The sequence below is a fragment of the Amphiprion ocellaris genome, chromosome 7 (genome assembly GCF_022539595.1).
Source record: "Amphiprion ocellaris isolate individual 3 ecotype Okinawa chromosome 7, ASM2253959v1, whole genome shotgun sequence".
Lineage (NCBI taxonomy): Eukaryota > Metazoa > Chordata > Actinopteri > Pomacentridae > Amphiprion > Amphiprion ocellaris.
This window is the reverse complement of record NC_072772.1, coordinates 15890589-15905498: the sequence shown is the minus strand read 5'-3', so window position 1 is coordinate 15905498 and position 14910 is coordinate 15890589. Positions and strand designations below refer to the sequence as shown.

General features: G+C 40.9%; 1 protein-coding gene across 1 annotated transcript in view; it reads right to left on the bottom strand.

Moving 5' to 3' along the window:
• The window catches only part of LOC118469647 (von Willebrand factor A domain-containing protein 5A-like), a 104195-nt gene that overhangs the window by 2251 nt on the left and 87034 nt on the right, over window positions 1–14910 (bottom strand).

The following is a 14910-nucleotide window of genomic DNA, read 5'->3' as shown; positions in this document are numbered from 1 at the left end:
GGACATGTACTCATATAATCTTGATTTTATTAACTGAGTGGCTTTTAGCAGCAATTGGCTGCATCAGTGTTGAATTAGGTAAGTCAGTTTAAAGAGGGTGAATACTAAGGCAATCACTTATTTTACATTTCAAGATTTTAATTACCTGACATGGCTTTGTTTTGATTTTGACATGAAAGGGCATTTTTCTGCAAATTCTTGTCAAGAAAGCCATATTAAATTGATCATGACCCAATATAGGAAAACCTCAGTGTTACATTTACAGTCTGTTGTTGAACTGAACCACCGAAAAGAACACAAGCAATGCAATGTAAGATCCTTGGCTTTCTTTTTTTTGTTATTTTACTGCTACTGTTTGTACTCACACATGCAAGCCTTAAATCAGGCAGAGCCACAGCAGGCAGAGACATACTCATCTACCTTTATGCATCTTTTAGGGCCAAAGGAAACAATTCAAAAGATTAGTGGAGCAAGTGTTCCTCAGATGTCATTAGTCTGTAACTACTATGAGCCTTAGGAGCTAAAAAAAAAACCAACTGGTTTAACTTAGTTTTGCAAAATAACTGTCTATTTTAAGGGGACTGTTGCCATTTGCATTAAAGCAGTTTTAAACTAAGCAGATGACTGAAGAGGAAATAAGAAATGATTTCACATATTTTTGCCGAGATTCATTGAATCTTTTACTCACCCAGAACTACATCATTGGACATCTCAACACCGTAATCACAAACAGCAGCAGACATCATCATACAACACACTGAGAAAAGAGAACAGGTTAATAAATAAAGGTCAATAGTGGCAACAAAAATATCATACAAACTGATAATTAATAATTACTGTCACAGAGTACAACTGGTTCATATAAAAGCGTTCATCAAAGATCACACTGCCATATTTTATATATTGTTTGCATCATGGCTCATTCCCAGCTGATCAACATGACAATACAGCATATGTGACGATATACAATACAATAAAACACGTGAATTTTCCTGTACTTAGCATAAAATAGATTTACAAGTGATCTTTTGGAATCCGAGCAATAATTTTTTGCTTTCGTAACCTTCAATAAATGCCTCTAAATGTGACGCTTTGAGCTTAAAGCACATTGTGAATGATCAGACAATGCAGTTCAACTGGGAACACAGGGCTGTTTCTGTCTCAAGCATTTGTACTAATTTCCTCATTTCCTAAACGCATTAAGCACACTGCCAAGTCATTAGACAATATTACATCAAACAGAGAAAGACCAGCCTTGCTTCTATCACTGTCTCTCTTCCAGACAGGTCAGAACAGAGCTGGAGGTTTTCTGTGTTCTGAAACATACAACAACCACATCGTGCTTTTCTGATTTTTAGTAGAAACTTGGAAAAATGACACTCACTGGCTACTGGAATATCTCTGCGTACCAGAGGCCCTTGAATTGTCTCATTGTTGTCTTTGTTGACAGCAATGAAGGCAGTGAAAGAGCTGCTCACTCCTGATTGGACACTGAGCTGCACCACCTTCTCCTTAATTCCTCCATCAGTTTCTCCCATTTCATCTCTGTCCTCCATCTCCAGGGAGCGAATCAGAGTCCGAGCAGCCAACCTGTGGACAGTTAATCTGCAGACAGGAGACAGAAGGAAGAAGAGGAGGAGCTTCATTTACATTTTTATGTATATAAAACAGGGATCTGGTTTAGTTAATCCTGTTAAAGGTCAATAATTCAATAAAACAGATTTCAATGAATGAAAGCAGAAGTGAAATGAAAATTGTTTGTGTTAAAAAGGACATCAAGAAAACCGGCATCACGGTGCTTTGAAGTAACTGAACTTAACACGCTCAGGATGACAAAGTTAACACTTTATGTCACACATGCAAACAGAATGAAGTCAGTGTCTAATTCTGCTGTGGGACCAACAGCTCTTTTACCCAGTGTCCTCTGCAGGTTTCAGACTGAAGTGCAGCTGGTTCTGAGAGGGACGACCTGCCAGGCTGTACTTCACCGTCACACTGCCCTCTGTGGCCTCTGAACTCTGAGGAGGCAGCACAGTGGTGGAAAACAATCTCATCTTTACATAAAGGTCACTGATACTCATGTTTATACATCTGACAAATAGAACCAGAGACATGTTTCACTGTGAGAAGATGCTGCTGCTACCTGTCCAGTGAGCTGGCCATAAATCAGTGACCTCTGACCCTGGAAAATGGATGTGATTGGTGGAGACAGGACAGTGACAGACAGTCCCTTTGGTAAACCCCATGTGACTGAGATGTCTTCCACAGCCGGCTGCAGAGCAAATCTCAGTGACTGAATGACCTGATAAGTTGAAAAAAAAAAAAAAAAAAGATACAAATTTGTCATCACATCTCCTGGCAAGATTTTTAAGAAATATTGTTGTGATTTTGAAATTTGAATCTTCGTGTGTTGTGTAACTTTGGCCTCCATCCTGTCAGTCTTTTTGCTGAACTGGATGACGTGAGCATATCCTCCTCACACAAAGACAATTAAACAGATCTGACTGTCTTTACTATTCCTATTTATACTATTATATTCTATACATATGTAGGTTTTCTTGTGCTGCTGTGTAAATCAGCGTTTTCACAGTGGGGGATCATTGAAGGTACATTTTTATCTTAACTCTTAAATCCATTTTTGCTGCTACTTTATTGAAATTGACAGCTTCATAGTGTTTAATGTCTTACTTTTGGTTGCAACATGTCAGTCTCTCCTCACACAGATCTGTTTTGCTGCCTTTATTATTCACATTTATTCTATTTTATTAGTTACATACAAAAGAATAGCTTGTCCTGCTGTGTCAATCTGAACTTACCCTTCAGGGTTACCTGTGAAATACATATTTGCTGCTACCTTATTGAACATTACAGCTTCATAGTGTTTAATGTCTTACTTTTGGTTGCATCCTGTCAGTCCCTGTGATGAACTGAGCATGTCCTCCTCCTTCTTTGGCCAACCCATTGATAAGAGCAGAGCTGGCTCCTTCTCCAATCCCAAAAGAGAAACACCTACAATACAGCAGTTTGATTTAAACACACACAACACTAGAACACTGAACACATCATGTGTTTGTGGTTTTGTAGTTTCACCTGTGGGAACCTGAATTCTTCTTCACCACATCTAGAACTTCTTTGGTGTTTCCCACCTCTCCATCAGTAAAGACAAACAGCTGAGGAGGACAGATTACACATAAGTTACACACCACACCCACACCTGTGCTGAAGGTTTCCACATAATTCAATGAAAGGTGTGTAAGTGAGCTGTTTCTACAACAAAAGTAGTTTTAACAGGCAGAAAGAACAGAAAAGGGTATGCTAAATATGAGCGTCAAACAAACCAGTTTGTTCAAGAATTTACTAACTAGGGTGTGAAATGAACAGTGGAGGCTACTGAGCAGACCAACTGAGGAGTTTATGGTGGAATGCACCAGGTAATGTTAAGCCTTCTGCTATGCATACAGTCAGGCTCAGCTTTATGTATAGCACATTCCTCAGAAAGGTGAGGAGCTCTGTCCCTGCCCAAGGGAGGGAATGACTCACAACCTGACCCTAAGACTGAAAGGTGGACTGGATCTGTATCAGCAGGGCAGGAGAGAGGAGCTCAGTCTGAAGGCAAAGCTCTCTTTTAAGTAGCGGATCTATATTACCCTCATCTATGATCAGCAGCTTTGAGAAATAACCAAAAAGATGAGGTTGTTGTTGTGTGTGTATTACCTGTCTAGGCTGACTGGGAATGCAGCGCTGGCTGTAAATGTGTTTGAGGGGTTCAAGAATCTCTGTTCCTCCAAGATCAGCCTCCATCCCTTTAACTTTCTTCAGAGCCTCCTCCATGCTCTTCTCACTGTACTCCACACTCTGACTGCCATCAGAAACACAAAAACTGAGGAGTATAACTCAGAACAGCGGTGCAGAATTTACATGCGTTATCAGACAAACATTTAACAAGACAACATTACAACAGCTTCCCTAAACATAAAACATTGTAGGAATAATTCACTTTAAAATACAAAGACTGACATGTACATAATCTGGAGTTTTGCACAATCACCCAACAACAACTTTCTCTCTAACGCTTTAGCTGATCTACTATTGCACATGCACACAAGTAATGTCACTGACTGAAAAACACTATTGTGCACTGTGTCACTCACGGGAAAATGTGTTCATAGCTGGACCCGAAACTGTAGATGTTGAAGTAGCAGCCCATTGGTAAGCTCTTCAACAGGAGCAGCAGAGTATCCTGGTCGGAAGGATTAAAAGAGTCAAGGCTTTCTGAGACAGACATGAATGATTATATTATAAAGTTAACACTTGCTGAATACCCTGGCACTGCTGATGCGAGTTTCTTGCTCCCTGCTGTTACTGGTAGAACAGTCCATACTTCCAGATCGATCCAGTAAGAACACAAACTCTCCACATGAGGCCACTGAAGACATCACAGACTGGGGGAACTCAGGATACAGACTCACCATCACCACTGGATCACCCATCAGAGTGCCTGAAACATGACAGCAACAGAAAAATCACTTTAATATTATTTCCAAAACACACACAAATAACTTCAATCATTTTTATTCACAGGTGTAATTTTACAAAGTGATTTTTCACTCACCAGTCTCTGCAGAGGTCTGTCCTGCCTCCACCACAGCAGTGGGCTGGTGGGCGTCTTTGTAATAAATCACAAGCTCAACATCTCTGTCAAACTTGTGTCCTGCAGCCAACTTCACCTGCAGTTCAACAACAAACTCACATTTTCTTCTCACTGAAGACGACCAACCACACACAGCACACACATCAGCACTCTACCTACCGTGGCCTGAGTTTGATCAGTGTTCAGGTACTGCAGAGGCTCCAGGGAGCAGCTGGACTCCACTTTACATATTGGACGAGGAGAGAAGAGTCGGCCACAAAAACACAGAGTGTAGGGAACCAGAGAGGCTGGAACAGAGAACACCTGGACACTGGCACCTTCACTACCTGGAAACAACATCAGAGACAACTGGGACTCACCTGGTTTCCTTTGACTTTGGAGGATTTGTGAAGCTCGTGGTTTCAGAGGGGATTTATACATGTTACCACAATTATTGAATAGTAGTCTCTGACCTCCACCAGCATACTGTCACAATAAACTCCAAACATGTGTGGTTTGCACTCAGGTAGAAGGTGTTGGCTGGTGTTCCTACCCTGAGGTTGGTAGCGAGGGTTGAGCACAGCAGGCAGACAGAACCTCAGCCCGTCATCAGCCTGCACAGCCAGCTCAGTCACGTACTCCAGCCTGATGGAGGCGCTCTCTCCTGGAGCCAGACCACCCACCTTCATAGAGAATATATCTGGACTCTGTTCACTCTCCTCCAATAGGAAGGCCTGCTGACCAGAGCTCAATGCATCATCATATTCCTCACGAGCCTGGAGGGAAGGTGACACACATCAGTAACGTTCACTTTACAGCGTTTTTAGTTCCTCTTTGAATATTTACCGTCCAGCTCACCTCCTGTTTCTCCTTCACCTCAGCTACAATCTCTTTCTGTCCAATCACAGCACTGAAATGACAGACAGCAGCATCTCCAGGCAGAGGGAAGACAAACACAGCCTCTACTGGTTTGTCCTCTTTGTTCTGGTACTTCAGAGTGGAGACCACTGTGGCCACATGGTCCCTCACCTCCAGCTCCACCTCAATGCTCTGCAGAGGAACTGATGGAGGAACACATTTAACAGCTTTACATTTAAACATCACAGGAATGTAAAACAGTTATAGAGGAAATCAGAGATTGTTGTCACTTTGTTTCCTAGCAGCTCTGTACCTGGTTCCTTCTGGACAGTTATCAGACCACAGCGGTTCATCATCAGTTCACCTGTGGAACAAGTTTGTAGTAATGAATAGTAATGACAGATACTGTACAGTGAGCAGCAATGGAGATGATTCAATAAAACACTTTATTTACTGCTGTCAGTTAGAAATATTTTCCACCTGGATGTTATTTAATGTTCTGACTCTTCTGGTTGATTTAACAAACTTAACTGATGATCAGATTCAATCAGTTCTTCTACTGCGTTTCATCTCTCAACATATTGTCTTTAATCCTGTTTTGTAGTTGTGTTTTTTCGTAAACAACTCGCTTACTTGAGGAATAAAAACAGCACAGATGTCTCATATAAGCAGAAATCAATAATCACAATATTCAGACTCAGTGTTCTTAAATAAACGCACAATCGAAGAAACTCACCTCTGAAGATAGAAATTTATGTGAAGAGGACAGTTTCACTTCAGATGCTGCTCCGAAGTATGACAGTCCTGTTTATAAAGCAGGAAGAGTTTTTTTCAGGAGACGTGAAAGTCACGCCTACTTGGTGCGCTCGATGTGGATTTAAAGGAACACCGGGTGGGCGGAGCTGTACGTTGCAGTTTGAGTCAATCGTATGTGTCTGCAATAGACTGTATATACAGTCTATGGTGTCTGCAGAGCTGGGGGCTGCACCGAGAGGGCTGTTTGTTTTAAACGTATTATTTGTTTATCGTTATAAATATTTGTATTTATGCATGTCAGGGAGTCATAGAACTAATGTATCTTTGTGTGTTTAACTTTTATTTGTATGTAATGTTATTGTATAAAATAACTATAAATATATATCTGCCTCCAGAGTTGTCCGTGTGTATTGCCTCTTTTCAGCCTTTCAGATTGTGCTGTTTGAGATCTCGACACCACAAAAGCACTTACATGATTCCATTGTTTTTTACCTGATAATTTCACAACTTGTGTGGAATGTGGTCCTGAAAGTGCAGCCTCCGCCTCTGTTGACAAACTTTCTGGGGCCAAAATGAAAGTGGAATAGTCCTTGGAAAAAACCTTTTAAATTCTAAGTATATTTTGAGTGAAATCATCCTTTAAAGCTGCAAGTTCTGCATTTAAGCCGTAACTTGTGTACTTTAGAGATCATCTATTGTGGTAACTTAAAAAAAATGCTCTCAATGTGCGACCGGAAGTGTGCAGCCCTCTCCGTGCAGCCTCCGTCTCTGCAGACATACCCTTCACTTTTGAGTCCAAGCAGCTGCTAAGTTTTACACTCATTTTTTTCTGTCATATTTTGTTGTTTTACATTTCTTCCATTAAACAGCATGCAAACTGCTTAAGCATACTAGTCATGCAATTTGCAGCAACAGAAAACACATTTGAAATGTAGAAATGTTCTAAATATGTAGGTCACTTCAGGTCATACTTTGTTTTTTTCTTTAGAGACTCAACATCTGATTATCCAAACAAAAGCTCACCTCACTGACAGTCCATCCATCCATCCATCCATCCATATGATTTTTTTTATGATTAAATACAAGTATTCGCTGTCAATCCTGCACATCATCACCATCTAGTGGGAAATACAAGGAATGAAGACTTTCTGGGAAATCGTTCATGGAGAACATCTCAGCATCAACATATTGTTTGGATTTGGCTCAGATGGAGGACTATAATGAACAATCCATACTGTAGGAGCAGCAGTGTCCTGATAAAGATGAGTCACAAAACATCATTATAAATGAAGCATTGTGCATTGAAGTGCTACAGATGAACTCTGGCCTAAAACCTCATCATTATTTTACATTTATTATTTATTCATTTGTTAAAATTAAAAATATGAATATTTTACAGTGACTAATGTCACAAGCAAAACAAAACAAAGAAAAACAAATAAAAAAGACAAGAAAAGAACAGCTAAAAACTGCTTCAATTTGCTTTTATTGGCATCCAGAAATTTCTGCTGACAGCTTGAGGTGTGCTTGTATAAACTGATGTCACACAGAACAGTGAACAGAGCAGGTGTGAAGTCCACAATAAAGCCACTGAAGATCATTTTATTCAAAGCAACAAGTAGAATCTATGTTATATAAGTCTAATATTTAGTTGTCACAGACACAAAGTGATATAAATGGCACAATTACTTTAGTTATCTTTCTTATGTTTTAGCACAGGTTTGAAAATTCTGTATTTTTAGACTGATAATCTCCAAAAGGTATACATTTCTAAGACCAATTGAAAAAAAAATATCAAAATAAAAACAAATTACAGACTTTAATTATAACAATCCAGAAGGTGAAGACTCAGAGCATCAGTGCATCTTTCTGCAAGCTGCAACCCAGCAGTGCATTTCCAGCATCCACACACTCTGGAACACATGGAGCTGAAAAAACAAGCCATAAAAAAATGTAAGAATCAATGTTAAAAACAGCAGTTCAGCACTTATGAATGAGGTTTCTACCATTCTGAGCACGGAGCCACGATGCAGCCTTCATAGCCAGAAGCTCCCACTCTTCCTTTGCATCCATCTTGAAACCATGAAGCCAGATCAGAGCCAGGATGGTGGCCCACACCTCACTGGTGACCTAATTCACCAAATCAAACAAACTGTACTGTGTCATGTGAGTTCCTGGAAACTGTGCTATCAAATCTGTTTCCAAATAACTGCAGTTAATCATGTATGTTATTGTTTTTGACAACAACCCACCATTGCAGGCTTTGACTTTTCCACCTCCTCGCTGGTCTTTCCCAGTGCAGCAGCCAGATCTGGATCCAGAATCCAGCAGCCAGATGCCTTTTGGAGGGAGACCAGCTGCAGCAAAGGGTCTCTGGGGGGCTGCTTTGGTGCAGTGGCCTCTTTACACCCGATCACGTCTAAAGAGGAAGCTGAAATGACCATATTGGTTTTGGGGAAAAATACACTGTTATCATTCTTTTTGTTTTCTACTGCTGCCTATAGTTTATGATCTAAAACGCAGCTGAGTCTGAAGATGATGTCAGTAGTTCTGCAGGCCCTGGGTCATAAAGGCAGGCACTGAGCAATAACTAACTTGAATGGATTATATTGCCTAATGACAAGATAAAAAATTCTGCTGCACAAAGCACTGCAGTTGGTTACAAACAAAACAGGATTTGATTCACTCATTATCTGCATGGCACGTATTATTTCCACAGTACCTTAAATACACGGGAGGAAGTTAAAACTCTCAGCATGGCAACTTGAGGATATGTAATAGTACACCTCTCTTAAGCAGGATGGGGACATTGGCTGTACAAGTAGAGCTTCTGGGAGTAAATGAACCTGAATATTTAAAATAAATGCTAAATAAGTGCTACATTGTGTACTGTTGACACACTTTATAGTACAAATGTGTTTAACATGTAAAATTCAGCACCTCACAACAAACGCTGCATATATACACTTTTCACCGCTAGTAGTTTTTCACAGATCCTGTCCTCTAAGGTAACTACAGTGCTGTGGAAAAGCATTTGCCCTCATACAGATATCTTCAGTTTTTTTTGCATAGTTCTCACACTTAAATGTTTCATATCAAACTAATTTTAAGATTAAATCGAGATAACCCACAAAACACTAAATTAGGTGGTATCATGTGCTGTTTTTTTGAGACCCCCTCAGCTACCTGACAATGCCAGACAGGTTCTGTTTAGTGATGTTAAATTCATAAAGTCTGAAAGTAATCATATGTGGGTGTGGCTGGTAAATTTGGTCATTTTTTCACATAGGGAAAGGTTGAACAGGACAGCATTTTTCCTTCAATAAATAAAATCAGAATATAAAAACTGAATATATGTGTTTTCTTGGGTTATCTTTATCTTATAATTTGTTTGACATTCTGAAACATTTAAAGGTGATAAAGATGCAAAAACAGAAGGTATCACAAGGGGGGAAATACTTTTTCACAGCACTATGTTGTATTAGTAACTAAGACTACTGAACTGAAGGAAACTGACTAATGTGAGTTTAGCTCTGAGCTTCTGAAGTGAATATTGTTCAGGCAGCCAGTAACAATTACTGATGCAACTAACAGATGATTATGAAGGTGTGAAGTTCAAATGATTGTTTTACTAACATTTCCACAACTTTCATTAAATGGCTTCACAAAGGTCCTGAAGAATAAGGAGTTCCAATTTAAAGTGTGACTGCCCTGATAGAACCACTGTGTTCTCACTCATTGTTTCAAATAATATTAATTCCACAGTTCTCTACAGGAAATCTATATTGCTGTTATTAATATTCAAGATTATGCACAATTGTCTCAAGAAATCCACCTAGGAAATGGATTCCTTACTAAATCTTGTCTATTTTAAAGGATAATTGAAAAAAACATGTATATTTCATTCTTAAAACCCCACTTAAGCCTCTGTTAGACTGCTTTTTCCACACTGTTGATCCTCTGTCACAAGAAAATATCACTGTTTAACTTATCAGTCTGTTTCAGTCAGCAGCAGAATTCACTGTTCAGCTGTACACCTAAATTATATAGTTAAACCCTTTGTTTTCCAATAATCTAAGTTTGGCCTCAGTATTTGCATGTCTCCAATTGGATTGTTTTGATTTGCTTTCTCTTCCACTCCCTAATAACACTTGTATTGACTCGTGGTGCTCATGTCTTCAATATTGTTCTATACTGTAGAAAATAGTAAATATTGTGTGAGGAGGTGTGCCCAATATTTTGACTGGCACTGTGATGGTGTTTGATGCATGGTCTTCAAATTTCATGCCCACCTCCTTTAAATGGATCAAAGCATGTCATATCCTTAGTCTTCTCTTTCGGGGCCACGTTCCATTCCAAACAGTCATGAATAGCCATCAGGTCCACTGAAAAAAAAACAAAGTACGAGGTCAAAACATCAAAATTAGTAAATTATCATACAACTAACAATCTTCTTCACTTGCTGCTTTAGGCAACAGCCTTTATTAATGACTATCAAAGTGAACCATAACAAACACAACTTTACATACTGTATCTCATTAATTCTGCAAACAAGTTAAATAGGTTAAAAAATTTAGGTTTGTTAAGTATTTACATCCATTTACTGTTTTAACAGGAAACAAAGATGTGCATTCTTGCGTCATTTGGCTTATTACGTACGTTCACAACTTGCTGGAACAACACAGAGAATGGGCTTTACATAGGCATATCTGTAACGAAGCCCTAAACAAAATAAGAAAAGAGGTGATGTCAAGACATAATTCTCAAGAGTCTCCAATCCCTGTAATAATCACTCACACACACGACCAGAAATGACAGGAGAAAGAGAGCGAGTGAAGCCAAGTGAGAAGGAGAGTGAGAGGATGGGAAAGAGAGTGATGGAGAGGGAGAAAGTGAGAGAGGGTTAGGCAGAGACTGAGGCTGAGGCTGGGGGTCCTGACAGTACCACCCCTCTACAGATGCCTCGGGTGTCAGACAAAGCTGGTTAGAGTGCTGGCAGTGGAAGTCCTGATGAAGGACGGATCCAAAAACCACAACAGGAAAGTTCAAAACAAGTTAGGTGGGCTGAGGGGGTCTGGAGGAGGGTCAAAAGCAACTAAAGGAATTCAAACACAGTGCAGAGGGTGGTCCTGAGGTGGGTCAAAACCAAGCAAGGAGTTCAAAAACAGGAAGTCACAGTGTGGGGGGCGGCAGCAGAGAGTGGAGCCAGGCAGGAGGCCGACGATGGACAACATGGGACTGCTCTGGAGACTGGTGGCAAAGGCGGAGTCCCTCTGGAGGCCGGGCAGGGGACCTGGCTGGGGATTGACAAAGACGGAGACACTGGTACAGGGGAAGCTAATACAGGCTGTGGAACAATCTCTGGCCAGGGGAAATGTCAGCTGACTCCACAACAGTCTCTTTGCCATGGGAACTATCAGCTGACTCTGGAAAAGTCTCTGAAACTGGGGAAATATCAGCCGACTTTGGCAGGTCCCAGGACTTGAGGACAGGAAAGACATCATCAACCCTATCAGGGACACAAACAGGTGAGATGGTGTGGATGTCCTTGGAGGTGGCCAGGATGCAGGACTGGTTGACTGGGATCTCTATGGCGTACAGCAGAGTGACCTCCACAGCGCTCGGTAGTGGGGAGCTCCATGGTGCTGGGAAGCAGTGAGGTCTGGCATCACACTTTCTTCGAGAAGTCCTTCCAGAAGGTGATTCTTTGGAATGTTGGAGAGCCGGAATAGGCAGAAAACTAGTTGGGACAGTGTGGTGATTGTCTAATCCAAGAGCTCTGTCCAACAAGTAGGATCACAGAGCACTAGATGATATGCTGATGGAGGAACTGGGAGTTGACTGGTTCTGAAGCTTGCAGGGAATCTGCAGGCCGGTGGCTGGCTGACTGTGTAGCTGGCATGGGGTGCACATGCCAGGAAACAGGTGTTTCAAGGAAGTCAAAAATAAACTCAGATAATGAGTCACTGAGCCAGGGCTTTTGCGCTGCTTCTCCATGCACCACATGTACAGCTGCCTCAATGAGTTTTTAGTTCCTATCCAGACAAATCAAATCAAAACAATCATACTCATTGTCTTTAAATAAAATGTCTACAGGGGAAAAACATGATTTTGATCAGGTGGCCCTGGGGGAGAAACAGAGAGCCAGTTGAGATGGTTTGGACACCTAGTTCAGATGCCTCCTGGGAGGTTTTCCAAGCACATCTGCCTGGGAGGAGACTGTGTGGCAGAAACAAAACTTGCTGAAGGGATTATATATCTCATCTGAACGTCTCAGGATTCCTCAGGAAGAACTGGAAAGCATTTCTTAGAGGAGAGACGTCTGGAATGAATTGCTTCGTCTGCTACCTCTGTGACCCGATCCCAGAGAAGCGGAACAAATGGATGGATGAATGGTTTGCTTTTTGTCAGACAAATTTCCTAGGGCCTGATCATGGTGGCCAAGTAACATCCCCTGGCTGACTACAGCCTGATGGATCTGTAGAAGGGGTTGGCTCCGAGTCGGAGGCGGGATCCGTGTCTGCTGGGTTCATAATGGCCAGGTCATACTGTCATGGCAGATATTAAAACCCAGGAGGCAGGTGAATAAATAAAGAGTGATTAACAGAAAACAATCCCAATAACCAATTGGACAAGACAACGAAGTGGGGGAAGGTAAAATAACTCTGTAAACAAACCTAACTCAGAAAAAGTGCAAAACTACAAAAACCAAGAAAAAACTAACGAATGAACACACAGGAATGGGGGAATATGGAAACCTAATTCAACACAAACCAACCAACCGATGTTGTTATATATTCAGAAGATCTATAATAAATCTATGATGGAATCAAAATGCATGATTGTTGTTAACAACGGCATGTGAGTGTATGCCAGTTTTTTTTCCACAAATGTACACTGTTCCTTCCTCCAGTGTTGTATGTGCTTTTGTTTCCAATATACTGAATTCAGATATCATTTGATGTCTGTGAATGAATTGTAAATGCAACATCTGTTTCCATTGCACTTTACACTCGAATGAGGATGAAGACAAAGTCTGAACACAATGGTTTATCCATGTAGGTGAGGCCTTCAATCCCAGAATACTGAGCACGGGTGGCGGGTAGTATTATGCTCGGGGGCTGTTTTGCTGTCATTTTAATAGTTTATGCATGTATTAAATTCCTCTCAGGTGATTGAATAAACTTCTAAAAACTTTTCTGTGTATCAAAGTTATATACTTCGAGTTTTTGTTTTCAACAAAAACGATGCCTTCCCACCTTAAAATGTCTCAGATGTAACTTCCTTTAGAGTGAGCTCTTCTATATCTTTCTCTACCTCCACCCCCCATTCATTGCAGCTCAATCACACTAGCACACCTGCATCTCTGGTCAAGTTGACAGCATTGGTTTGCTGACACTGATTCGTATGAAAGCTTGAAAATGTGAATCTGTGTTTTTGAAACCGTCATCAAGACACTGTGGAGTCCATTATTCCACAGGTTCAACATGGAAAGGCACATGATCTGTCAATAAAATAAACACATATGGACCAGTCTGATAAAGGATTGTTACATTCTGAGGCTTGCAGTGTGATCACAGCTGAATCCTGTCATTTCAGAATGTGACTACATTCATTTGTTTTCTTCCAGTTGAGTCACCTGACCTACAGTCCTCTGTCTGTCTCTGCCTGCTTCCTCTGGTTTGTTTATCTGCCTGGCAACATTGAAACATCTTCTTGCTCTTACATGTTGGATTTTGATTTCAGTAACTCGGTTTTCAGGAGTGTCCTGATGTTTTGCCTTCAAGGCTGACGGTGACAGAAAATTTGTTTTAATTTGTTTTGAGACAAATACTCACCGGCTGTTGGAACATTTCTGCGCACAAGAGGTCCCTGAATCACTTTGCCATCAGCTTTGTTGACAGCAATAAAGGCAGTGAAACAACTGCTCACTCCTGATTGGACACTGAGTTGCATCACCTTCTCCTTAATTCCTCCATCTTGCCGTCCTCTGAGCTCTCTGTCCTCCATCTCCAGGGAGCGAATCAGAGTCCGAGCAGCCAACCTGTGGACAGTTAATCTGCAGACACGAGAGAGAAGGAAGAAGAGGAGGAGCTTCATTTACATTTCTATCAATGGAAAACAGAGATCTGGTTTGTTCAATCTACTGAAAGGTCAATAAGAACATGAAAAATGTTTCACTTCATGAAATCAGAAGTCAAATGAACATTGTTGATGCACCAAAAAAGACAATGAGTAATTTAGCATCATGGAGCTTTGAGCTATGTGCTAATAGAAGGATGCTAACATGTTCACAATGACAAACTGAAATTTAATTTGACATATATAACCTAAACACAGTCATTATGACAAAGTCAGTGTCTAATTCTGCTGTGGGACCAACAGCTCTTTTACCCAGTGTCCTCTGCAGGTTTCAGACTGAAGTGCAGCTGGTTCTGAGAGGGACGACCTGCCAGGCTGTACTTCACCGTCACACTGCCCCTCTGTGGCCTCTGAACTCTGAGGAGGCAGCACAGTGCTGGAAAACAATCTCATCTTTACATAAAGGTCACTGATACTCATGTTTATACATCTGACAAATAGAACCAGAGACATGTTTAACTGTGAGAAGATGCTGCTGCTACCTGTCCAGTGAGCTGGCCATAAATCAGTGACCTATGACCCTG